Raw genomic sequence first — 26,676 nt, 5'->3', positions numbered from 1 at the left:
TCCTCTTTGATTTCACTGAGCAGTGGTTTGTAGTTCTCCTTGAAGAGGTCCTTTACATCCCTTGTAAGTTGGACTCCTAGGTATTTTATTCTCTTTGAAGCAATTGTGAATGGAAGTTCATTCATAATTTGGCTGCCACATGATTATCTCAATAGATACAGAAAAGGCTTTTGACAAAATTCAACAGCCCTTCATGCTAAAAACGCTCAATAAATTCGGTATTGATGGAACGTAACTCAAAATAATAAGAGCTATTTATGACAAACCCACAGCCAATATCATACTGAATGGGCAAAAACTGGAAAAATTCCCTTTGAAAACTGGCACAAGACAGGGATGCCCTCTCTCACCACTCCTATTCAACATAGTGTTGGAAGTTCTGGCTAGGGCAATCAGGCAAGAGAAAGAAATCAAGGGTATTCAGTTAGGAAAAGAAGAAGTCAAATTGTCCCTCTTTGCAGATGACATGATTGTATATTTTGAAAACCCCATTGTCTCAGCCCAAAATCTCCTTAAGCTGATAAGAAACTTTAGCAAAGTCTCAGGATACAAAATTAATGTGCAAAAATCACAAGCATTCTTATACACCAGTAACATTGGTGGATTCTTGGGTTGCTTCTGCCTTTTGGCTATTGTGAATAATACTACTATAAACATGGGTGTATAATGTTCCTGCTTTAAATTCTTTTGGGTATATATATATATAGACCCAGAAGTGAAATTGCTGGATTAATTATATGTTTAATATTTTGAGGCCCAATTTAAAGGTTTTTAAAATTTTTTAAGTTAATTTTTTGTTTTTAATTGACAAATTATAATTGTATATATTTATGGGATACAATGTGGCATTTTGAGATACACACACACACACACATATAATGTGGAATGATTAATTCAAGCTTACTAAAATATCCATCACCTCACATATTTAACATTTTTTGTGGTGAGATCATTTGGAGTTTACTCTTAGCAATTTTGAAATTTACAATATATGCTTATTAACTGTAGTCAACATGCTATACAATAGATCTCAAAAACTTATTCCTCCTGTCTAACTGAAACTTTATGCCTTTTGGCCAACATCTCCTCATTCTCTCTCACCTCCCCCAGCCTCTGATAACCACCATTCTACTCTCTACTTCTATGAGTTTAACTTTTTTAGATTTTACATATGAGGTATTTGTCCTTCTGTGCCTTATTTCACTTAACATAATATTCTCCAGGTTTATCCATGTTGTCACAAATGACAGAACTTGCTTCTTTTTAAGGCTGACTAGTACTCCACTGTGTACATATACCACATTTTCTTTGTGCATTCATCCATTGTTGAACACTTAGGTTGATTCCATATCTTGGCTATTGTGACTAATGCTGCAGTGAACATGAGGTGCAGCTGTCTCTTTGACATACTGATTCCAAATTCTTTGGATAAATACCCAGAAGTGGGATTGCTGGATCATATGGTAGTTCTATTTTGTGTTTTTTGAGGAACTTTCATATAGTTTTCCATAATGGGTAATTTACATTTCCACCAACAGTGTACAAGGGCATCCTTTTCTCCGATTCTTGCCAACACTTTTTATCTTTTATCTTTTTTATATCAGCCATTGTAACAAGTATGAGGTGATATCTGATTTTGGTTTTAATTTACATTTCTCTGATGATTGGCGCTGTTGAGCATTCTTTTTTTCATATACCTGTTGGCCATCTGTATGTTTTCTTGTGGGAAATAACTATCTGGTTCTTTGCCCATTTTTTAATTGGATTATTTGTTTCCTTGCTATTGAGTTGTTTGAATCCCTTGTATATTTTGGATATTAACCCCTTATCAGATGTATGATTTGTAGATATTTTCTTCCAATTTTCAGGTTGTCTCTTCACTCCATTAATTGTTTCCTTTGCTGTGCATAAGCTATTTAGTTTGATGCAATCTTATTTGTCTGTTTTTGCTTTTGTTCCCTGTGCTTTTGGGGTCAAATCCAAAAAATCGTTGCCTAGACCAATGTCATTGATTTTTTTCCCTTATGCTTCCTTCTAGTAATTATATAGTTTCAGTTCTTATGTTTAAGTCTTTAGTTCATTTTGAGTTGATTTTTGTATATGGTGTGAGATACAGGTCCAATTTTATTATTCTATGTGGATATTCAGTTTTCCCAGCACCATTTATTGAAGAGACTGTTTCTTTCCCATTGTGCATTCTTGGCATCTTCCCTGAAAATCAATTGACTGTAAATGCTCTGGTTCATTTCTGGGCTCTCTAATCTGTTCCATTATTCAATGTGTCTGTTTTTATGCCAGTATTGTGCTGTTTTGATTACTATAGGTTTGTAATGTATTTTGAAATGGGGTAGTGTGATGCTTCCAGCTTTGTTCTTTTTACTCAAGATTACTTTGGTTATTTGAGGTCTTTTGTGGTTCCATGTAAATTTTAGAATTGTTTATTTTATTTTTTGTGGAAAATGTTGTTGGAATATTGATCTCTATCATTGCATTGAATCTGTAGATTGCTTTGGGTATTATGGATAAGTTAACAATATTAATTCTTTCAAGCTGTGATCATGGGGTATCTTTCCATTTATTTGTGCCTTCATTTTTGTCCATGTTTTATGCTTTTCAGTGTAGAGATCTTTTACCACCTTGGTTCAATTTATTCCTAAGTATTTCTTTGGTAACTACTATAAATGAGATTGATTTTTAAATTTTTTTCAGAGAGTCTTTGTTAGTGTATAGAAATGATACTGATTTTTGTATGTTGATTTTTGTATCCTGCAACTTAACTGAATTCATTTATCAGTTCCATTTTCGGTGGAGTCTCTACGGAGATATATATATATATATATATATATATATATATATATATATATATATATATATATATAATCATGTTGTCAGCAAACAGAGATGGTTTTACTTCCTACTTTCTACGTGGATGCCTTTTATTTCTTTCTCTTGCCTAATTGCTCTAGCAAAACTCCCAGTATTATATTGAATAGAAGTGGCGAGAGTAGACCACTTCTTTTGAGATAGTTGTCTATCTGTGTGCGTGACAGCAATGGGGTATACCATGTCTGTGAATTTTTCTCAATTCCATACAGAAGAATGAATATATGCTGTCAGCCAGTGAGCACTGGTGGGTGTGCCATACAGTGTGTTCCTCAATCTGAGAGGCATTCACTCATCTCTTGACTGTGCCATAGTCTCTCTCAGCCTTGATTTCATGTGCTGGTGGATAATTTTGACCCATGGTGGCCAATAGAAGATAGTATATTGGAAGTGCCAAAAACATGCTGAAGACAAGTATTTGCTTATCTCAAGTCATGCTAAAATATGTAGTTATCTTTTAATATGCCTTGAGATAAGTAAGTACATTCAGAAAGCAGATCAAAAAGATAAAGTTCTGAAGGAAAATAGTGGTTGGTAGAAATCTGGGACACATGAAAGGCTTCATACACATTTCTACAGCTTTGGGAGATGGCCCAACCACTGTGTGAAGCAGAGCTGGAGATAACCAGGCCAGAGTCAAGTCATGATCTCAGACCTCAGGGACCCAAAGAGAAGGAAACAGAGACATGACTGATGCTCTGCAGGTGCTCACCAGTTGAGGAGGGCTTTCCTTAGGTCAGTGTTTCTCAACCCTTTTTTCATTATCAACCCCTTCAGGAGCCTTTTTAGACAATTTCCGCCTAATTATTCTTTTCACCATGAAATTTTAAGACCATAGATATACTGATTATTTGTTCATGCACTATATTATGTTCAATTTATACATAAAAAGTGAAGATAGCTGGGTGTGGCGGCTTGTGCCTAGAATCCCAGCACTTTGGGAGGCTGAGGTGGGAGGATCACTCGAGCTCAGGAGTTCGAGACCAGCATAGGCAACATAGGGAGATCTCATCTCTACAGAAAACCAAAACAATTGGCTGGACATGGTGGTGTGTGCCTATAATCCAGGCTGCTCTGGAGGCTGAGGTGAGAAGATTGCTTGAGCCAGGAGGTAAAGGCTGCAGTGAACTGTGATGGCACCACTGCACTTCAGCCTGGGTGACAGTGAGGCCCTATGTCAAAAAACAAACAACAAAAAAAGTAGCCTCTTTTCAGTATTGCCCTGCTGAGACAGTGTGGCATTTACTATTTTGGGCATACTATTTAGGGAGCTTTCATCTCTACCCCTCTAAATTGAAGTGAAAAAATTGCTAGCTCCCCACTCCCAAAAAATCTCAAACCAAAAATTTCCCAACGCAAATCAAAAGAACGTTTTGGTGAACCCCCACATATTTGCTTACAAATTCCACAGTTTGCTTCTCTGGGGAGGCTTAGGAGATAACATGGGTGATAAAAGTCTTGTTATGCAAGCATTCTTTTTTTAGCCCAGTTTGTCTGAATCTTTAGAGAGTACTACAAGTGCTGTGGAAATGCAGAGCTCTCTTTATGCAATCGCATAGACGTGGTTTTTTGTTTTTTGTTTTTTGTTTTTTTTTTTTGAGTTTGTGAAATACATTTTCAATGTGTGATGAAATAATTTGTTATTTCAGCCACTCTCCTGGCAAGGCCCCATTATTAGTTCCATCATTATTCTTATTGTGTTGATCAGGAGGCTGAAGCAGAGAAAAATTGAATTCAACAGTGTGTGAAATATTTGTCACTGAAACAATGCGGGCAAGTCAAACAATTTGAACATCGCTTTGAGGAAGGTCTGGCCTAGACATGCTACAGCTAAAGAAATCAGAATATGCTGTTTCCTTGGGGTGTATGTTTGTTGTTTTAGCCTTATGGAAATCCATTTTAGTAGTGGGAGATAATTTCCTGGGACTCAAGAAAAAAGTGGAGATACTACATATGTAGTTCAAGTAAGGCATTTGAAAAACCTTGAGACATTTGGTGGCACTATTTTCGTAAACTAACTGTATGAGTTATTTATTGCTGTGTAGCAAATTGCCCCAAATTTGCAGCTTGAAACAACGTATATGTATTACCTCTGTTTCTGTAGATTAGGAGTCTAGGCACAGTTTAGTTGGATCTGTTTCAGGATTTCACAAGGATGTAATCAAGGTTTTAGCTGGGGCTGCAAACTCATCTGAAGGCTCAATGGGGAAGCTTCATCTCCAAACTCACATGGTTGCTGGTAGGATTCAGTGGGCCTCCCTTGGTTCCTTGCCACATGGGCCTCTGTATAGATGATCTCAGAATGTGGCAGTGCGTGTGACAGCAGGAGATTGCTACCAAGGTGAAATATCAAGTTTTTTATAAACTAATTGAAGTGACATCCTTTTATTTTCTGTATTCTGTTCATTAGAAGAAAGTCACAGCCCACACTAAAAAGAAGGAGATTACACAGGGGCATAAATACCAGGAGGCACAGGTCACTAGGAGCCACATCAGAAGCTGCCTGCCACACTGACCTTATCCAACGTGTATGCTGAGTTGTAGGCAGAAGTGTTAAGTTCTTTTTGATACATACTGGGTATTGATGATAATGAGAGGTTGCTGAGGGTCAGCTGCATCCCTGAAACCTCATTAACAGTTTATGGAAATTTCTGTGACACATATATTGTGACATTTATTAGTCATTTATTTATAAGTAGGCACAAAATAGTTTACCTGTTCTGTAAGTTTGATTAAGTCTTCATCCTTTTGGGTGCTCTGACCATGAATTGCATGAACAGCTCCCTGAAGGCAGAGCAGACAATATTCCAAAGGCAGGATTCAGCTATTTTATAGAGAGCATCAGGTAACCAGAATCTTCTGATACAGTAGCTGGCCCTGGGACCATGTAGGCATAAACTGTGGGTGCCATTCCTAAAGTTGGAGGGTGAAGGGCTTGCTGGATAGAGACTTAGACCCTGATGGCACAAGGATGGGTGCGCGTTTAGAATTTTGAGCTAATCCACATATCTTAAGTTCCATTTATTGAGTTAATGACAGTCCGTTTCTAATATCCATTATGCTAGTTAACAAGCCATTACTTTTACCAGTGCAAATTTGCAATTTTAACATTCCTTGTGCTAATAATCAAAGCCTTTGGTGTCTGACTGAAGTTTCTGGAGCATGAGCTTGCTGATTAAAATGCCCACAGACAACCTCTGGCATGTGAGGCCTGCATGAGGGCATCTGGCTGTACCTAGTGTATAACTTGAACTAACACTCATGCTATCTTAGTCATGTGCTGAAGTATTTTAAAGCAAATTGTAGACATCTTAACAATCATATACCAAATATCAACTTCTGAACTAAAAGCATAGTATGCTGTGCCTTTAGAAAGATTGTTGAGTGTGAAACAAAGTTTTGCCTGTGTGTTTAACATAGGGATTGAGTATGAAACTTTAGAGAAAAGCTTCTCGGCCATTGATCAGGCTTTCTCACATTCCACAAGCCACACTTTTCTCTCTGACCCTTAACTTCCTCTCTCTAGAATGAAGTGATCATAAACCCTATTTTACGGGATTTTTAAAGGATGAAGTAAGGTTACATATGTGAAACATGCCTGGCACATAGTAAAACCTCAATCATTGTTAGCTTTAAGAGACGTTCTCTGCTAGGAACTATATTTTTATAGATAATACCTTTTAAATACAAACATTTTAGATATACAGTGGTACAGGGCAAGTTTATGGTGTTTCTCTTAAAAATGATATATTTTTATCATTTTCTTGAATTATAAAAGTATTAAATATTCATTATCAATTTTTAATTAAAGTGCAATTAAGATAAAATCATTCATAATTCTAATACTCAGTGTGTTCACAGTTAACATTTTGATGTAGATCTTTTTATATGTCTGTTCATGTTTGCATATGTATGTATATGCATTTGTTTTTTAAAACCAAAGTTGGGATTATTTAGCCCAACTATTTCATTTGTGGACATATTATAAACATTTTTTCTGTGTCATTACATATTCTTTGAAAACATGATTTTTGATGCCAGCATAATATTCCATCGGCATAATAGCTGTTGTTGGTTTCTATTTTTCTTCACTATTATGAGTAATATTGGAATACATTTTTGAATATAAATGCTGTATAAATGTGCACATTTCTTGTTGCTTTCTGAGCTAAGACCTTTCATGCTTATTGCCAGATTTTCTCCCAAGAGAATTCTGCAAATTTGGCACTGGGTATCATCCATATTCTTGCTGTATAACTTGAATGAAGGACTTCTTAGAACTTTCATTTATCATTAAGAAATTAGGCTAATCTCACTTCATAAAATTGTTGAGAAGAAAACAAAATTGTAAGGTCTTGTCTTCTGATATCTACTTTGAAGGCTACTGAAAGTTAATGATTCTACCATTAACTAGTTGTTTGATCTTTGTTTCCCTCCATTAATTTTTTTCTTTAGTTTCCTTTTCTTTCCTTTCTTTTCTTTTCCTTTCCTTTCCTTTCCTTTCCTTTCCTTTCCTTTCCTTTCCTTTCCTTTCTTTCCTTTCCTTTCCTTTCCTTTCCTTTCCTTTTCCTTTTTCTTTTCTTTTCCTTTTCTTTTTCTTTTGTTTTCCTTTTCTTTTCTTTTTCTTTTTCTTTTTCTTTTTTTTTCTTGTTCTTTTTTAGCTCACCACAACCTCCGCCTTTCAGGTTCAAACAATTCTTGTGCCTCAGCCTCCCAAGTAACTGAGACTACAGGCATGTACCACCATGCCTGGCTAATATTTTTGTGTTTTTGTAAAGACCAGGTTTTGCCATATTGGCCAGGCAGGTCTCGGACCTATGGCCTCAAGTGATCTGCCCACCTCGGCCTCCCAAAATGCTGGGATTACAGGTGTGAGCCACCATGCCCCAGCCCCGCTCCAAGCCTTTCATACATCCTACCTTGGACCAATTGCTCTGAGGTGCTCAAATCTTTATCTGTGAACTTACTGTTCAGGGTAAGTTACATACAAGGGTAGTCGCAACTCTAAAAAACAGTGGACATTTCAAAATTCAATAATTCTGAGATAGAGGAAAAGAGCAAATAAAACTGTCATTGGAAAGAATAAGAAGTCACAAGTGTGATAGAAGAACAGGGTGTGATAGTATACTGACTGTACATTGGAGACTTGCATTTCCTGCTTGTTCATGTGAATCCTTTCAAGATTCTTTGTTACTTGACCCACATGAAAAAACTGATGAAATGTTTTTTTCCCTGTTCCAGAGGGTTTATTTCCCAGTTCAAATTTACCTCTGTTGATACTTTTTAATCCCACCCTTGAGTGCTCAGATAGATTGATTTAGTTGATATTTATTCATTAGCTGTCCTGAGAATATTACCAAGAATTCTGATTTTTAACAGTTTATTTCTAGACCAGGTAAATCATAGTAGCTGCTGTCTTCTTACACATCTCCCTCTCCATCAGCCCTGCTACTACTGTTACCTCTAGAGTTTTCGTCTGATGAAACATAGCTTTTGCAGGGAAAACAGCTTCGTGGAAATGAGTATTCTGCAAATGATACAGTTTTTTGTTCCTTCTGCTGAGTTTAAATCAATGCCTTTACCTTGACTGTGAAACCTGGGAATCCAAAATCCCTTGATGGCTCATTTGAATTCATCCTCGTTGTAATAGACTTTGCTCAGTGGTAAAGCTTTTGGGAATTCCTGGTTGATTTACCAGCTGAAATTCTGGGACGTTACCTTCTCTGAAACTAGATGAAATCTCAGAAGTCAAGCTCTTGCCTGAAATGACAGTAAGTGGTTTCCTGAGCTCCAGATGTGTTGGTGCATAGCGATGGGAGAAAGTGCCTCTCCACACAGTGTGGTGGGGAGCCTGTCAACCCAGCCAGGAGTCAGGAGACCTGGGCTCTGGCCCTGTCTTGGCGGCTCTCTAAGGGCTGTGTTGCTTGGACTACTTGCTCTGAGGTTCACTAACATTTTCCATAAAATCAGACTGAACTGGGTAGGTCATTTTCAATTAGGCCATTGTATGACTTAAAAAATTTTTTTTCTCTCCCTTCCTTCAATGTCTGACCAAGATTTTTCTGTCTCACAAGTAGTCTTTAAACCCTGCATCAAAATGCAGTAGTTTAAGCTAACTAGGGATCTAAGAGCATCAGAGGTAATTCATTTAGCAAGTTTGTAGTCAAGGGTTGAGATGGCAATAAAATATTTAAAAATAAGAAATATAATTTTATCAAATGCTAATTAGCAGAAGGCATGGTAAGCATGTGGTAGGGTTGTTACAATTTCATTTTATAATTTGATTCACATAAATATGTTGGCTTATATTTAATCTATGCCTTCTATAAACACAGCCTTTGGAAACTTTGGGGAAGACCAGATATAAGAGTAGCTGTAATTATTGAGTGTTTACCATGAGCCAAATGCTACACTGTTCTATGAACATTTAGTTTTCCCAGTTACCTTCTGAAAGAGAGACTGTGGTTACTCCCACTTTTCTGTTTTACAGATGAAGAAATATAGGCGCACAAAGGTTCAATTCCATGCACAAAGTCATCAGCCAGTAAGTGGCATGAATCCACTTCAAGTGAATTTGAATCCAGGTGGTCTGACCTCAGAGCTCATCCTCTCAACTGCCATTTACTTTGATTCCCTCACAGGGAGGTCTGAGTCCCAAAGAGTTCAGGTGAAGGAGACAAGACAAATGCATGACTTGTCTCCATGAGCACTGGGTGTACATATGACATTGAAGTAGATACTTGTTAGACTATAGGGAAAAATGTTCTCATCTTCAAAACACTTAATATGATACCTGCTTTCTTAGTGTTCCTCTACTCTCACACCCATTAGTTCCTCTAATGTCTCCAAAGAGATTTGGGAGCTGTGTTCTCTCTACTATTCTTCCAATATTGGTTGGAATTTCCAACCAATCTATTAGTTTTCTGAACCTGTTATCTCACTCGTTTGTGCTAAATTCAAAGACAAAGACAAAGACAATGAGAAAATAGGAATTTGTGGCCACTATAAATCTTCATGTACCTTGTATAAACCTAAGGCAGGCATAGAATTGAAAGCTGCAACAGCTCTGGCCAGGCTGCATTGAAATACCAAAACAAATTGTGTATTTGGGTGTGTGTGTATGTGTGTGTGTGTGTGTGTGTGTGTGTGTGTAGCATATATATACATACATATATAAAAATATAAATATAGGGGCTGCATCTGCACACTGTGTGGACTAAGTGCCTCTAGGAACACATCTGTTGTAAATCAAAGGCATCATTACTTACACCTTGGGCTTGGACTTTTCTAGGCTCTTTGTGTTAAATTAAACCTTTTAATTTGACCAAAAAGACCAGGAAAATGTCATTCAGACATATCAGCTGAGGGACTAATACAGAATTCTGGGTAGAGCTCCTTGAATTGTAAAGGTGATTTCATTTAAGGATACATCTACTAGTTTAGCAACAGCTGTGTCCTTAAGCCCTGCAGCATGCTACTTCAATGCTCCTTGAGTTCTCTGAGGTATCCAGCTGTTCCCCTGGAGCCTTCTCCCTCCCTTTGTCTGTGGTGATTTCTCATCCCGGCTCCCCACTCTAAGATAGAATTTCATCCTCCCCGAAAGGCCCCTTTGGTTGTACCCACCCATAATGGGCAGCAGGCAGTGACCCAGGAAGGTGGTGGGGAGGAGGCTGCAGTGTCTGCCTGTTGTTAGGGAAAAAGGAAGCATTGTGTCTAGTGAAGCTGGGTTTGTTGGAGTGACGTTTCTTTGTCACTTTCAGTTTTTTTGAATTCCATTTGCTGTATGGGATTTGACTCCTTTTTCCTTGGCTAGCTTCTTTCCTTAGATTCCAGCTCACCGTCTCTGAATTTCCAAAGGAAAATGATGGCTTTTTGAAAGTTAAGTAACTCCTTTGCTTCGGCCTCCCAAAGTGCTGGGATTACGGGAGTGAGCCAGCATGCCCGGCCCCCATTGTTGTTTTAAGAGACGAAGTCTCACTATGTTGCCCAGGCTGGTCTCGAACTCCTGACCTCAGGTGATCCACCTGCTTTGGCCTCCCAGAGTGCTGGGATTACGGGAGTGAGCCAGCATGCCCGGCCCCTGTTGTTGTCTTAAGAGACGAGGTCTCACCATGTTGCCAGGGCTGGTCTTGAACTCCTGACCTCAGGTGATCCACCTGCATTGGCCTCCCAAAGTGCTGGGATCACAGGAGTGAGCCAGCATGCCCGGCCCCTGTTGTTGTTTTAAGAGATGAGGTCTCACCATGTTGCTCAGGCTGGTCTCGAACTCCTGACCTCAAGTGATCCACCTGCTTCGGCCTCCCAAAGTGCTGGGATTACGGGAGTGAGCCAGCACACCCGGCCCCCCATTGTTGTCTTAAGAGACGAGGTCTCACCATGTTGCCCAGGCTGGTCTCAAACTCCTGGGCTCAAGCTAGTTGTTATTAACATTACTTTAAAAGCAAAATACAAGATAGTTAAAAACAATAACTTATTTTTCCCATTATGGCATTATAAACAAATGTTTAGTGGTTATGATGAGCCTGTCTTTGGAATCAACCCAATGTGGATTTAAATCGGAGTGCCCTGCCTCATAGAGTGTGGATGAACTTAACCTCTCTCTGGGTGAAATATGAATAATACTGTCTATCTTATGAGAGTGAAGGAGATATTATAAACAAGTACTTAAAATACTCTGGCACACAATAAATACTTTATAAATGATAACTGTTATCTTTTCATTTTGACCCAAATTGGCATATTTCTTTCTAGTCTCATATGCAAATTTTAAACAGTCATAATTAAACAGTGTTAGTACAATTTCATTTCTTGCTTTTTCAAGTAATATTTTGTAATAAATGCCGTTCACAGTAACTACATAAACTTGAAATTCATTTTAATAATTATATAATATTTCATTAAATAGTTATATAATAATTTATATCACCCTTTAGTGTTGAGCATTCAGGTTATTTTCACTTTTACCATTATAAATGACACCATGTGAAACAACTTTATATACATATAACCTTTCATATTTTTGTACCATTACCTTAGAAAAGATTGCCTGAAGCACTCTTAACTGTATGTGACTACTTTCTTGATCCTTTGAATGTGTTTTTTTCTCTCTCTCACTGAAAGATAGGCTTCTGTTTAAGGCTTACCACTTTATCCTTAGTACCTAGCACATCATCAATGCTCAATAAATATTTCTTGAATTAATGGACAAATGAACATATTATAATATTATTTTCCAAAAGTGGTTAGGCTTTATGTTTTCATTCTATTATCTTTTAACAACACTCTTACAAGCAGAGGTGCTTTCTATATGACACAAGGGTAATCAGAAAGGTAACAGCAACAGGTAATATTTTTTGAGTATTTTCTATGCCCCGGGCATCAATCATCCTGAGTATGTTGCATGTATTACCTCATCCAATTTGCTTAGCATCCACCATACAGTTCACTATGGTGAGTACTATTGTTACAGGATCTTTGGGGTATCACTTTTCTGGCTGGAAACCTGTGGCTGGTGACACCTTTGCCTGAGTTTTGCTTGGGCCTGCTGGGCTCATTCCACCCACTCGGCCTGGCAGGCTGTGCTCAGTTCACACTACTGCCCTGGCTTCCACGCCTCCAAGGGAGACTGTGAATCAGGCGTGGAGCAGCGAGGGGTGTGTGAGCAGGCGTGGAGTACAGCCACTAAGCAGTTGGACACACCAGCTGCTGCCATGGGGCAGGCAGTTCTAGGTGCTGGCATGGGTGCCAGTTCTCTGCAAAGCTGTGGCTGGGCCAGGCACAAGCAGCTTCCCCGGTTGGCACTGTTTATGTTATAACTGTTTCAGCTTGGTGGGTACTGAGTTCTTGTTCTGTGATCAGGGAGAATGAGATAGACAAGTGGAGGGTGAATAAGTCAAAAAGGAGCTTTACTGAGTGATAGAACGGCTTAGAGGGAACTCACAGTGTGTAGCCCCTTTCCACAGCCAGGGTGTCCCATAGAGTGTTCAGTCCCTAGCAGAGTGGAGACCCTGGAGTGGGAAGCTCCTCTCTGCAGGCAGATCGTCCAGTCGTCCCTGTAGCTCTCAGCAGAGAGGAGGCTCTGGAGTGGGTTGCTCCCCTCTGCAGCTGATACTCCTATTTCTACATCTCTCAGCAGAGAGGAGGCCCTGGAGTGGGTAGCTCTTCTCTATGGCTGGTTGTCCCAACATCTGCTCAGCTCTGATTGAGCCTGGGTCTTTTATGGGCCTCAGAGGGGAGAAAGTGTGCACTGGTTGGTCCATGGGTGGCCACAGGCAGGCCCAGAAAAGGCCCACAAATTCCCACTCTGGTGGAACTGGCAACCACGCCCCCAGCCTTCAGACCCTCCCTGGCCTGAAGATGGGGCTTCATCGGGGACCTGCTCCCTTCCGTCCAGGAACCTGTCTGCCTCCTGCTGCCATTCGTGGCGTTCAGGTTCGGCCCTGATGTTGCTCTGAGATTGGAGCAGGTCCTGACAGCTGAGAGAAGCCAAGCAGCAGGGACAGGCACTTCCAAGCCTGCGAATGCACGGGGGCCCTTCCCACCTCCTGGCCCCCAAGAGTATAGGGATGCCTTGGTTTGCAGCACGCTTTGGGTGGTTGCAGCTGTGCCCATGGGGGCAGAGTTTCTGCCTGCTCCGTGGAGCAGGAGGCCTGGGTCTGCAGCTGCAGCTTGGGCAGCTGTAGCTGCACCCAGATAGGTGGGGCTCCTGCCAGCTTCATGGAGCATGCAGCCCTGGCCGTGCCTCCCTGTTGCAGCCAGCAGTGATGGCAGTGGCGCGCCATTTGCAGCAGCTGCTGCCATCACTATCATTACCATTTTATAGATGAGGAGGCATAGAGAAGTGAGTTGACTTGCCCAACATCACACAGGTGGTGAGTGGTAGAATCCAGATTTAAACTAGGCAGTGGGACTAAGACTGAGCACATAATTATGAGGCTGCATGACTTTAAGGTACTGAAAATTTCCTCTCATGCTAGGTGCCATGGCTCATGCATGCCTGTAATCCCACCTACTCAAGAGGCTGAGGTGGGAGGATTGCTTGAGCCCAGGAGTTCAACGCTTCTGTGAGCTGTGATTGCACTGCTGCACTCCAGCCTGGGTGATAGAGTGTGAGACCCCGTCTTTAAAACAAAAAAGGAAATTCCTCCTAATTTTACTTTTCCAGCAGCTCACTTCTTTACTTCATCCACTGTAACAAACTGTTTTCTCGAGAACCTGAATTTGTTGGCCAAATTCCATATAAGATGTGAATCAGAGCTGTCCCTCAGTCTTGGGAATTTTGCATCACTCTCCAAAGGAGAGCCAGAATTGCTTACAGCACTTGGTTTTTTAAAGCAATCCCACCCTTGCAGTTGACCAACTGAAGGATTTGTGAATTTTTTAAAAATACAAGCCTTAATTTTTTTATTGAAAGGAAGAATTTTATTAGATTGTTTAACATTAAAGACAGATGGTAGATTTGGAACATCATCCATGTGGGAGATACTAATCCATGCAGGGATATCTCAACCAAATCATACAAAGAATATCCTAGGGATTAACCAAGAACACTCCCCACTTAGTTAGCAACTGAAATTGTAGAGCAACTTTTAAGACATATCAACATTATTACATTTATTTCTTCAGTGTCTCCTTCTCCTTACCAGTTTATTACAGGGTTTGGGAGCTTTAAAGAGCCTTTGTATATACAGTAGTCCCTCTTATCTTTGGTGGATATATTCCAAGACCCCCAGTGGATGCCTGAAACCGTGGATAGTACGAAACTCTACATACACTATGTACAAATTTCTTTTTCCTTCTTCACAGTTTCATGGATGGAAGGCTTGTTCTTACCATAGATCTTAGCAACCTCAGCATATGATTTTTTAAATTTCTTTCTTCATTTGAGGACTTTCACTTTTTCACTTACAGGAAACATGTTGTGGCTTCTCTTCAACATATCTGAATTGCCAGCATCACTACTTTTGCACTTTGGGGCCCTTTTGAAGTAAAATAAGGGTTACTTGAACACAGGCACAGTGATACTGCAACGGTTGATTTGATAGCTGAGAGCGCTACAGAGTGACTAATGGGCCAGTAGTGTCTACAGTGTGGATATGCTGGACAAAGAAATTATTCATATGCCAGGACAGAAGGTTTCATCACACTTCTCAGAATGTCATGCACTTAAAAACTTATGAATTTTTTATTTCTGGAACCTTCCACTTAATATTTTCGGACCAAAGTTGACTGTGGGTAACTGAAACTGTGGAAAACAAAACTACAGATAAGGGGTGACTATTTATAAGCACTGCAGACACTTTTTTTCTTTGCAAATAGTTGACTTAAAAACAGCAGATGGTTTATTTTTAGGCTATTATCTGCTTATAGAGATTTTATTTTTTAATCATTTAGTAGCTTTCCTGTATGTAGCTTTTTTTTCTGATTACTTTTTTTAATTTGTAGTGTTAAATGTGTGGAATTAAAACACAAATATCACTTCCTAAACTTGCCATGGACTTGCTGTTCCTTCACTCCACAGGTAATGCAAAGGACGAGGAGTGAAGTCAAGCTATCATATTTATGTTGCTCTTGTTAATGACAGCACTCTGGCTAACCTTGTACTTCATTCACCCACTGCGGGTTTTGTCCCCAAGAAATGATGACCATATTCAGTACTGAAAGGCTTTTAGTGGGAAGTGAAGGGCCCTCCATGTTGGCATTACACAATGGAATTCTAATAGGCAAATATTGTGTTAAAGCAGAAATGCTTCCCTGTGGAATGTTTCTCTTCTGGCTTCTCCAGAGTGCACGAGGGAGCTGCACTTAGTGTCAGCAGAAAACAAAATTCACTTGGATACATTGGGAGGTGCTTTTTTTCTTCCGGTAATTTCAAGAACTATATGTCTACTGCCTCTTCTATATTAATAAAATTAAAACCACACAGATATAGATGGAAATGATTTTTCGATTGTAGGAAGGAATGTGCCTAAGCTGACATGTCATTTTTTTGGTAATTTGAGAAAACCCTATAAACACACCTTTTCAAGGAGATAGTATACAGAAGACTCAGAGTCACAAAAATCAGGGTGTGAAGCTGGATTATGCTACTTTTTGTTGTTGTTGTTGTTTGAGATGGAGTGTCATTCTGTTGCTCAGGCTGGAGTGCAGTGGCTTGATTTCGGCTCACTGCAACCTCCACCTCCCAGGTTCAAGTGATTCTCGAACCTCAGCCTCCTGACTAACTGGGGCCACAGGAGCACATCACCATGCCCGGCTAAGTGTTGTATTTTTTGTGGAGATAGAGTTTCACCATGTTGGCCAGGCTGGTCTCAAACTCCTGACCTCAAGTGATGCACCCACCTCAGCCCCCAACATGCTGGGTTTATAGGCATCAGCCACTGCACCTGGCCTGATTTTGTCACTTATTAATTGAGTGTCTTTGGTTACCTTTTTTAACCTAACTGAACTCCATTTTTCTTATGTAACTGACTTGTAGGTGGGATGTGAGGGTGAAGGCATATAATGTACTCAATGCAGACTCGTAGATAGAGGCCTTAGCCTGCTTGCTAATTAGTTCTTTCCCTGGAACTGGATTCTAGTTCTGTCTCTGATGACCACTATGACCTGAGGAAACCTGGTTTACCCTGCTGGGCCTAGTAGTGTGAAACAGAAGTGTTAGTGACTCTTAGAGGTGATGTGAAGGGCAAGGAAAATGTGAACAAGCGTGAGGTGAGCCCCTGCTGGTATTTCCTATAGGTCACCAGCCTCTAGCTGAATGTGGGGAGGTGCCGCACTGTGGGAGTCCCATTATAAGGGGCCCCTAGTCAGATAGAGTCCATATATAAATCAGTAGCTACTTTTTAGGACACAGGAAGAATGGGAGGTAATGGTTAACAAAAGTCTGTTGTGTACCAGTAGCTTTATATGTTGCCTCATTTAATCTTCAGGAGTGATCCTGCAGGGAAGCATACTTACTCTCTTCCCTCCACCCATTTTCAGGCACAGAAACACATTCAGTGAGGTAAGTAAGCACTCATTGTGGAATGAGGTGGAGAAATCCAGATTTAAATCCTAGGTCTGCCACTTGCTAGCTACATGACTTGTTCAACAAGTCATTTACCTCTCTGAGGCTGAGTTTTCTTACCTGGAAATGGTGACAGCAGAACTGTCTTACCTCACAAGACTATTGAAACGGTTAAATGAGATAATGTAGGTAAAGTCTCAGCATACAGTAAGCCCATAATAAATTATCATTAGATTAAATATTGAGGTTTGGTGAGATCAGTTTTTGACTGAAATATGGCTTTGAAAAATTCTGTTTTGTTGAAAGGAAACACCTGAATTAAAGATACATAGACCAACCTTTTATGTAAAGAAGATCATTGACTTGCAGAAGTCACAGAATTGCATGAACCTGTGGGGAAGGACAAGGGTAAAGATACAAGATAAAAGCAGAATTATCTGGGCAGCTTAGCATCAGTTGGATTCGTTTAGTCTGTTAAAGACAATTTGTTGATAAAATGTACAAGCATGCTGCTAACCACTTTACCTCAGAATAGGGAAGAAAAAGGGAAAATTATGACTGAGCTTAAGTCTGATGAACAGTGAAAAAATGGCTGATAAAAGGTAAATAATAGGAACCTTGTTGCTTTTTACTTTGGCACAGTTGAGAGTATAGGAGTTGGTGCTGGAATGCTCTGGTGCCAGCCACTAAAACAGTTCCTTACTCTTCAATGTGAGTAAGCACTGTCTCGTAATTAAGCACAGATGGACTAAGGAACAGTATGCTTCCCATGAATGGAGGTTTCCAGCAGGTAACAGATGATCAACTGTTATAAATGTCACAGATGGGCATGGCACTGGGGGAGAGGCCATATTTTGCGTGCAGTACAAGTGAGGAAAAATCAAATTATATACAGGTCAATTTTTTAAAAATTCAAAATGAAAATAGATTAATTGAGTCACATTGGAAGGTGGTGAAAGTAACTGTGTAAAGTAGAAAAACACCAGTGACTTAAATCTTCATGTTAGGTTAGGGTTTATTTGAAAATCAGCAACATGGAAATGATTTGGTAATCGATCTTTCGTTCCGATATTTGATTGCAGGAAATCTCTTTAAATCCGATAGACCAGTTTTGATTCTTTGCTTAGAGTTTCCTATCTGGACTAGAAAATGTAAGTTCACTTTCCAATTTTTAGACTTTATTATTTGGGGATATATTCTTTTCCATTATAAATTGTGAGAATTAAATATTCTCTTTAAGGACAGAGAAAGCTTTATAATGTGAAGCAAAGACATCTGAATTATTGTATCAGTTTAATGTTCTACAGTTATACCTAAAGATTTTGGGTTACTTACAAAAATAAAAATGAATCTTACTCAAGAGTTTATTAGCTACTATGAGAAAATTATATTGAAGCCATACATTTTATCAGGCTATTTCTAATTGAAAAATATTGTCTTTAAAACAGTTTGTAGATGGGGTTAGATATTGATTCATATATTAAGATTCATGTTATTTTTTTTGGGAGCAGGATTAAAATACCTGATTTACTTATTAGGTTCTTTGAATACAGCCAATAAAGAAAGGAAAAAAAACCTCTTGCTATATACCTGCTATGGTTTGAATGTGTCCCCCCAAAGAATGTGTTGGAAACTTAATCCTTGGTGCAACAGTGTTGGAGGTGACCTAATAAGTGTTTAGCTAGTGAGGGCTCCACCCCTTTGAACGGATTCATGCCGATTATAAAAGGACTTGAAACTGTGAGTTCAATCTCTTGGTTTCTTGTACCTGCTCTCTTGCCAAGTGGTGCCTTCTGCCATGTTACAACACAGCAAGAAGGCCCTCGCCAGATACACTCCCTCGATCTTAGACTTCCCAGCCTCCAGCACCATAAGCCAAATAAACTTTTTTTTTTGTTTACAAATCACTCAGCCTATAGTATTCTGTTACAGCAGCACAACACAGACTAGTTCCAGCAGGGTAGTGGGGTTTTCAGTTTTGCATTCTCATTTAAACTTCCCATCCCCACAGTGTAGTAAGATTCAGGATCCTGGATTCTTGAGCCGGATTGCCTCCTGTCAAATTGAGGTTTAGTTACTGTGTGATTTTGGACAGGTTGTTTAATTTCTCTGAGCCTTGGTCTCATCAAAAAAATAAATAAATAAAAAGGAGATGGGAGGGTAAAATAAGTGATTGCAGGCAAAGTGCTTGGCACACAGTATGTGCCAATGAATTTTAGCTGTTTATTTTAGATTATTATTAGGTGTTATTCCACTTTCTAGATAAAGTTCTATGTCTAAAAGAATTAGACAGCATCAGATTAAAAGTTGCATAAAAGTTGCTTTATAGTGGTAGAAGATCTCTTCGTGGAGAAATTTCATGCAGTATTTCTCTTACCTTTTGATGAGAAAACTGGATGCAGATCCCTTCCTCCTTTCCTCCCTTCCTCTCTTCCTCCCTTCCATGCAGTTCCCACTCCCATCCATTTTCTTTTTCTTTTTTTTTTTAGATGGAGTCTTGCTCTTGTTGCCCAGGCTGGAGTGCAGTGGTGTGATCACTGCAATCTTCGCCTCCCAGGTTCAAGCAATTCTCCTGCCTCAACCTCCCAAGTAGCTGGGATTACAGGCATGCGTCACCACGCCCGGCTAATTTTGTATTTTTAGTAGAGATGGAGTTTCTCCATGTTGGTCAGGCTGGTGTTGAACTCCCGACCTCAGGTGATCTGCCTGCCTCAGCCTCCCAAAGTGCTGGAATTACAGGCGTGAGCCACCGCACGCAGCCACTCCCATCTGTTTTCTTAAGCCTCCTTCTGCTTGGTCTTTCCCTTTATCTCTGTGTGTCACACTCATGACTAGACTTTGGGTCTTACTCAAATCCCTCTTCTTCAGGTGGCTTCTGCAAGTCCTTCCTTCCTGCAATATTAGTTTCTACTTATTTTCTTCCATTATACAGTCACTTAGCAACAGGGATACATTCTGAGAAATGTATTATTAGATGATTTTGTCATTGTACAAACCTTATAGAGTGTACTTACACAAACCTAGATGGTAGAGCCTACAACATACTCAGGCTATATGGTACAGCCAGTTGTACAACATACCCAGGCTATATGGTACAGCCAGTTGTACAACATACCCAGGCTATATGGTACAGCCAGTTGTACAACATACCCAGGCTATATGGTACAGCCAGTTGTACAACATACCCAGGCTATATGGTACAGCCAGTTGTACAACATACCCAGGCTATATGGTACAGCCAATTGTACAACATACCCAGGCATATGGTATAGCCAATTGCTCCTAGGCTATAAATCTGTACTCACTCACTGTACTGAGTACTGTAGGCAATTATAACACAATGATAACTATTTGTGTATCCAAACATAGCTAAATATAGGAAACGGTACAGTAAACATATGGTATAAAAGATTTAAGAAAAAGGGTAAAAGGGTACATCTGTATAGGATACTTACTGTGAATGAAGCTTACAGGATTGGAAGTTGCTCTGGGTGGGCAAGTCAGTAAGTGGTGAGTAGGAAGGCATAGGACATTACTGGACATTACTGTGCATTACTGCAGATTTATAAACCCTTTGCACTTTGGCTACACTACATTTATAAACAAATACTTTTGTTTCTTCAATAACAAAATAACCTTAGCTTGCTTTAACATTTTTTACTCTATAAAATTTTGAATTTTAACTTTTTGACTATTTTGTTATAACCCTTGGCTTAAAACGCGAACACATCGTACAGGTATGCAAAAGTATTTTTTCTTTATATCCTTATTCTAGAAACTTTTTCCATTTTTAAAATTTTTAATTTTAATTTTTACTTTTTAAACTTTTTTGTTAAAAGCAAAGGCACAAATTCACGCATTAGCCTAGGCCTACACAGAATCAGTATCATCAATTTCATTGTCTTTCACCTTCACATCTTGTCCCATTGGAAAGTCTTCAGGGGCAGTAACATGGAGCTGTCATCTGCTGTGATAACAATGTCTTCTTCTGGAATACCTCCTGAACGACCTGCCTGAGGCTGTTTTACAGTTAACTTTTTTTCAGAGACAGGTTCTCTCACTTTGTTGCCCAGGCTGTAGTACAGTGGCATAATCATAGTTCACTGCAGCCTCAAACTCTTGAACTCAAGTGATCCTAAGTAGGTAAGACTACAGGCTCATGTCACTGCACCTGGCTAATTAATTTTTTTTTTTTTCTGTAGAGAAGGGGGCTTAGTATGTTTCCAAGGCTGGTCTCGAACTCCTGACCTTAAGCAATCCTCCCACCTCAGTCTCTCCCAAAGTGCCGCTATGACTGGCCCTATAGTTAATTTTTTTTCATAAGAAGAAGTACATTCTAAAATAATAAAAAGTACAACATAATAAATACATAAACCAGTAGTATAGTCATTTATCATCATTATCAAGTATTATTATATTATAATTGTATGTGCTATACTTTTATACAACTGGCAGTGCAGTAGGTTTGTTTACACCAATGCCACCACAAATACATGAGGAATGTGTTGGGCTATGATGCTATGACAGCTACAAAGTCATCAGGTGATAGGATGTTTTCAGCTCCTGTACAGTCCTGTGGGACCACCATCATATATATTATCTGTCATTGACTGAAACATCATCAAGCAGCACATTACTGTACTATTTTCTTTTAAAAGTCATAGTGTTTCTCAGAGGCTGTCTGTCTTTCAGTTATTTTTAATTCCTCTGAAGAGGCCAATGGCCCCTTGTGTAGAGGCATCTTGTCTTATCTGCATCCGTGCTCCACATAGCTTCCCTGCCCTTCCTTACACACAGTGGGCGCATCAGTTCATGGTATTTACTCCAAAGACATGACCCACAAGAAAGCATTATTTCCAGTGAGGGTCTTTAGCACCAATCTTTTATCACTGATAATTAAGTGAGCAATTCTCTTTTGTTAAGAGCTCCCTGTGGATGTACCTTTTGAGAACTGCTTTAGAAATTTTTATTCGGTCTAATATTACTCTCTTCCAAGCCTCCTACATAAATCAGAGCTTCTCAAGGACGGATCAGTTTTATAACAAAATAAATATACTGTTGGAATTTAGCCACCTTTAGTTTCAACTTATTCCTGCTCCTCTTAAGACAAGTTTTGTGTTTTTAGTAATAATCAGCTATTTCTCAGAGACTCTTAGAGTGGAGAATTCGTGAAGTGTTTTGAATCTGAAAGACTCTGAGTCTCCTTTGTGGGGATACATTTGGCCAGCACAGCTCTGGTATTAGGGAAATGAACCTGCGAGATAGCTCACTTATCTGTACATTGGCAAATAGAGAAAGATAGCCTTGTAATAGAGAAAAAAAATCTCAGAGGGGAAAGAAATAATAAAATCAAGCTGGTTTATGGTTTGTCAGTCCAAAAAGCTTTTAAGCCTTATCTATAAAGGTAGATCCACTTAATGTTTGTTCTGCATTTCAGGCATCATTGTGTGATAAGTGGTGTAAATTTAGCCCCTTTAAGCCTGATCTCCTGGGGGTTGAGATTTAAGCGTTGGAACTTTATTTGAAAGAACTCTATCGATTGGGCTTTGATTTGGTCCTTCTTTACCAAAGAGAGGTGCTAAATCATGGTTTAGCTTCCCTGTTAGGGTTTTTTTTTCTCTTTTATTCATTTTATTGGCCTCTCTCTCCCTGCCCCCATTCTCCATGTTCCATTTCTAACTGTTCTGCTTAAAAAGACTAAAGTGGTATAAGAAAGGGGGGAAAAAGGAAAAGAAAAATCAACTGACACCCTGTGAACATAATTGATTCAATAAATAACATCTTTCAATTCCCAAGGAAAACCTCAGTCTTTGCTTATGTCAATTAGTGTTCAGTTCAATAAGTGGTGGAGGTCTTAATTTAGATGGATGGGAAAGTTTGCAGGTTCTTACCTCCTAAGGAAGGAGTGCTTTTCTTATTTCAAAGTCATCCTGTCTGGATTTATGCATCTACTCTGCAAAAAGAAGCTTGAAAGAGAATTAATGTGATAGTTTTTATTCTTCCTGAAAACAGAAAGAAGACATTTAATTATTGTCCAGAGATTTGTTAGAATACAAAAGTGAAACAAAGGAATGAAAATTTTCTGGAATCTACTAGACTGTAAACTCCATGAGGGCAGGAACTATCTTGTGCATTCACCATTTAATCTCCAGTGCACGTAGTAGGTGCATAGTACATATTTGTTAACTGGATCTGTTGTTAAGGGAATAAGAACAAAAAGGGGCACAATTCAGGTTTTCTGTTAAGAATTTAGTTAAATTTCATTTCACTGGTTGTTTCATCCCTTGGCCCCAATCCCCTTTCCCCTAATTCTTTTTTTTTTTTTTTAATGGAGTCTCACTCTGTCATCAGGCTGGAGTGCAGTAGTGTGATCTTGGCTTACTGCAACCTTTGCCTTCTGGGTTCAAGCAATTCTCCTGCCTCAGCCTCCCGAGTAGCTGGGACTACAGGTGTGCACCACCACATCTGGCTAATTTTTGTATTTTTAGTAGAGACAGGGTTTCACTATTTTGGGCAGGCTGATCTCAAACTCCTAACCTCAAGTGATCCACCCGCCTCAGCCTCCCAAAGTGCTGGGATTACAGGCATGAGCCTCCATGCCCAGCCAAGCATTTTTTTTTCCTAGGGCTAAAATGAATGAATGAACGAATATATAAATAAATAGATTTTTTTTTTTTTTTTTTTGAGACAGAGTCTCGCTCTGTCACCCAGGCTGCAGTGCAATGGCACAATCTTGGCTCGCTGCAAGCTCCACCTCTGGGTTCACGCCTTTCTCCTGCCTCAGACTCCTGAGTAGCTAGCACTACAGGCCTGCCACCGTGCCTGGCTAATTTTTAGTATTTTTTAGTAGAGACGGGGTTTCACCATGTTGGCCAGGATGGTCTCAATCTCTTGACCTCGTGATTTGCCTGCCTCGGCCTCCCAAAGGGCTGGGATTACAGGCATGAGCCACCGTGCCCAGCCTCCCCTAATTCTTTAAATGGCAGGTACCTCTTAAGAGTGCAGTATATACTATATCTTCAGAAATGATGAAGGATAACCTATTTCATCAATTCCAAGACTGTCAGAGTTGGAAGAGATGGTGTAAAGTTGCTATTTACAAATTCAAGTAAATGAACTGATTGTGTTTCAGAATCACATTGAAACGGGATAGTTCCCTGACCCCTTCCCATGACTTATGAAGGGGTTGGCTCATTTAGTCAGCAAACAACTCTCAACCCCTTGCAAGAGGGGGAGCGTGCAGGTGAGCAGGTGCAGGATGAGTGCTTCTAGGCAACCAGCAGGAGCAGAACTCTGTGCGGGCCTGTGGCAGCATCTAGAGGTTGCCTGTGACCCCCAGAACCCCAGGGGGTGTGTGTTATAGTGTGCTCTTTTAGCTTTGTCATTCATGGATGGCTTAAGTGTTAAACAGCTCAGTGGAGGGTCAGTGTGACAGCCTTTTGCACTCACACCCGGGTCCTTGTCCTGTGTCCAAGAATAATCAGGTGGCATGAACGAATTGAAGTGTGGTGAATGTGGAGGATTTTACTGAGCAGTGGAAGTGGCTCTCAGCAGGATGGGGAGCTGGAAAGGGGATGGAGTGGAAAGATGGTCTTCCCCTGGAGTTTGGCTGTCCCTGGCTGAATTCTCCGAGGTCCTGCCATCAAGCCATCCCTCTGAAATCAAGCTGCTTCTCTTTGATATCCAGCTGCTTCTTCTCCTCTCTCCTCTGCCACTCTGCCACTACACCGGTGGGGCCTGGGGTTTTTATGGGTACAGGATGGGGGGTGGGGTGGGCCAGGGTGGTTTTGGAAAAGGCAACATTCATGTGGGAAAACAGGAATGCATGTTCTCACTTTGGGCCACAGGTCTAGGCTTGAGGGTGTGGCCCTCACTGGGACTGCCGTTTTCTACCCAGTATTTTCCTGCCACCTGTCCTTATCAACATGAGGTATGTCATACACATACAGACTCAGGCCTGAACCTTGAAATTTCTGACTGAGTCAAACACACTCTTGGGTAGACTCTTGGGAATCTGTTTTCTTTTTTGACTTTCCTAGTAAGGCTAGAGTGCAGCTGGGTATAGAAAGCACTAATCCCATCTGCCTCTCAGTGCCCTAACCTCTGTGGTCTATGTTACTCCTTGGTAAAAGTGATCAGCCTAAGGTACCCAGCGGAATGACTGGTGGAGTTGTGACTAGAACTCAGGTCTCCTACCTCTGACAGTGGTGCTCCTGGTCCTGTGGTTTACTGCTTTGGTTTAGCAAACACTCCTTACTACTCAGCATTCTCTCAAGATCCAGTAATACTTTTTCCTTCCAAGATAATGGTAGTATTTGTGGTGATGGCCAGGCAGAATCTGAAGGACCTTCTGAATCCTCAAGGAAATACTAACTTTAGTTTAGTCTACTTTGGTGTTAAATATATGTTATTGTCTTCTCTAGTGATGCCTTTGATTACCCTCTGTCCCCATCCCTGGTCTCAGATCCCAAGTGGGAAATCTCTGCCTTTTTCCTGTGGGACCACTTGATGTTCACAGCCCTGCCTAATCATAAGATGAATTATGGGTGCCTGTTAAGGGCATAGAGCTGTGGTGCCTGCTTGAGTCCCATTAAATCAGAATTTTCCTGGGAGGGGCCTGGGGATCTGTATTTTAAGTTCCCCTTATCATGATTCTCTGCAATAATTCTCAGGTTCAGGTCTCTGAAAATAGCACCTCCCTTTCCCATGGATCCAACCTTGATGTCCTGGAGTCCCCACTTTGTAAATTGCATCATAACCCTCTCTTCCCACTTGAAGGTTTATCCTCTGGTCTGTAAAACTTGTCCTTTAAGAAAGAAAGGAATTTCTGCTTTCTTCTTTCTTCCAAGGTAGAATTTTTCTGGACAGGATACTGAGTAGACAGGTGGGTATAGACAGTAGCAGAATGAACATTGCAAGAAGGCTCACGGATGCCTTTGAAAAGGAAGAGGGTGCCTATGCTCTTTCCCTGGCTTTATTACTTAATAGTTGTGTAACTTCGGGCAAATTATTTAAACTTCTTTGAGTTTCTGTTTCCTCATCAGTAAAATGTGGGTAAGAATAGTACTTATTTGGCGGTTTTATGTGTATTAAGGTGTCCTATGTCAGCTCTTGGGACACAGACTCAATTTGAGATTTGCCTGCAGCGGGTATTGGAGAGTGCACTCAGGAACAACTCTTGTCATGGGGTATGGGAAGGGATTTTTGAACTGCAATGCACTTGAAACAAAGGTCTTAGCTGATCCCTTGGGAAGCTTTGAGGGTTGGATGCTCCCCAGAGTTGTCCCAAATTAAGGGAAGGGGCCAGGTCTTTATACCCCTGTACCTACCAGTCATCCAATGTTGTAGGCTGCACCTGGAGGGACATGACTTCAGGTAAGGCAGTTCCGTTTGACTGAGGTTGTCTGTGTGCCAGCTGCAGCCTACAGTGTTGGTGGAAAGGGAAGGAGTGCTTTAGTTCTGGGAGGGATCTCAGTGGTACACCATAGCACTCGCTACCCCCAGGTAATGCACATAAAACCCCAGCAGTGAATCTAGCATATTTGTAAATGTTCAATGAATATTAACTACTGCCATTATCATTCTAGCTCTGGCGGGGCCACTTTCAAGAAGTTATTTAACTACTCTTGGGCTGTTTTCCTATGTTTAAAATGGAGATCGTAAGCTCTGTTCTGCCTACGTTGCTGAGTGGTTCTGAGCAAATGCGGAGATAATGTATGTGAAATTGCTGAGTAAAATATTATAAAAATGTCAGGTGTGGCTATGAGCCTACTTTTTTGAAATGAATC

The 26,676-nt window shown here is 40.2% G+C and overlaps 1 protein-coding gene across 1 annotated transcript in view; it reads left to right on the top strand.

The window, feature by feature from the left end:
• PRELID2 (PRELI domain containing 2) overlaps positions 1–26,676 on the top strand; it is an 82,736-nt gene that overhangs the window by 46,625 nt on the left and 9,435 nt on the right. The window lies entirely within an intron of this gene.

This window comes from Macaca mulatta, chromosome 6 (genome assembly GCF_049350105.2).
Source record: "Macaca mulatta isolate MMU2019108-1 chromosome 6, T2T-MMU8v2.0, whole genome shotgun sequence".
Taxonomy (NCBI): domain Eukaryota; kingdom Metazoa; phylum Chordata; class Mammalia; order Primates; family Cercopithecidae; genus Macaca; species Macaca mulatta.
The sequence above is the reverse complement of the archived record's forward strand: the minus strand, read 5'-3'. Positions and strand labels throughout refer to the sequence as shown.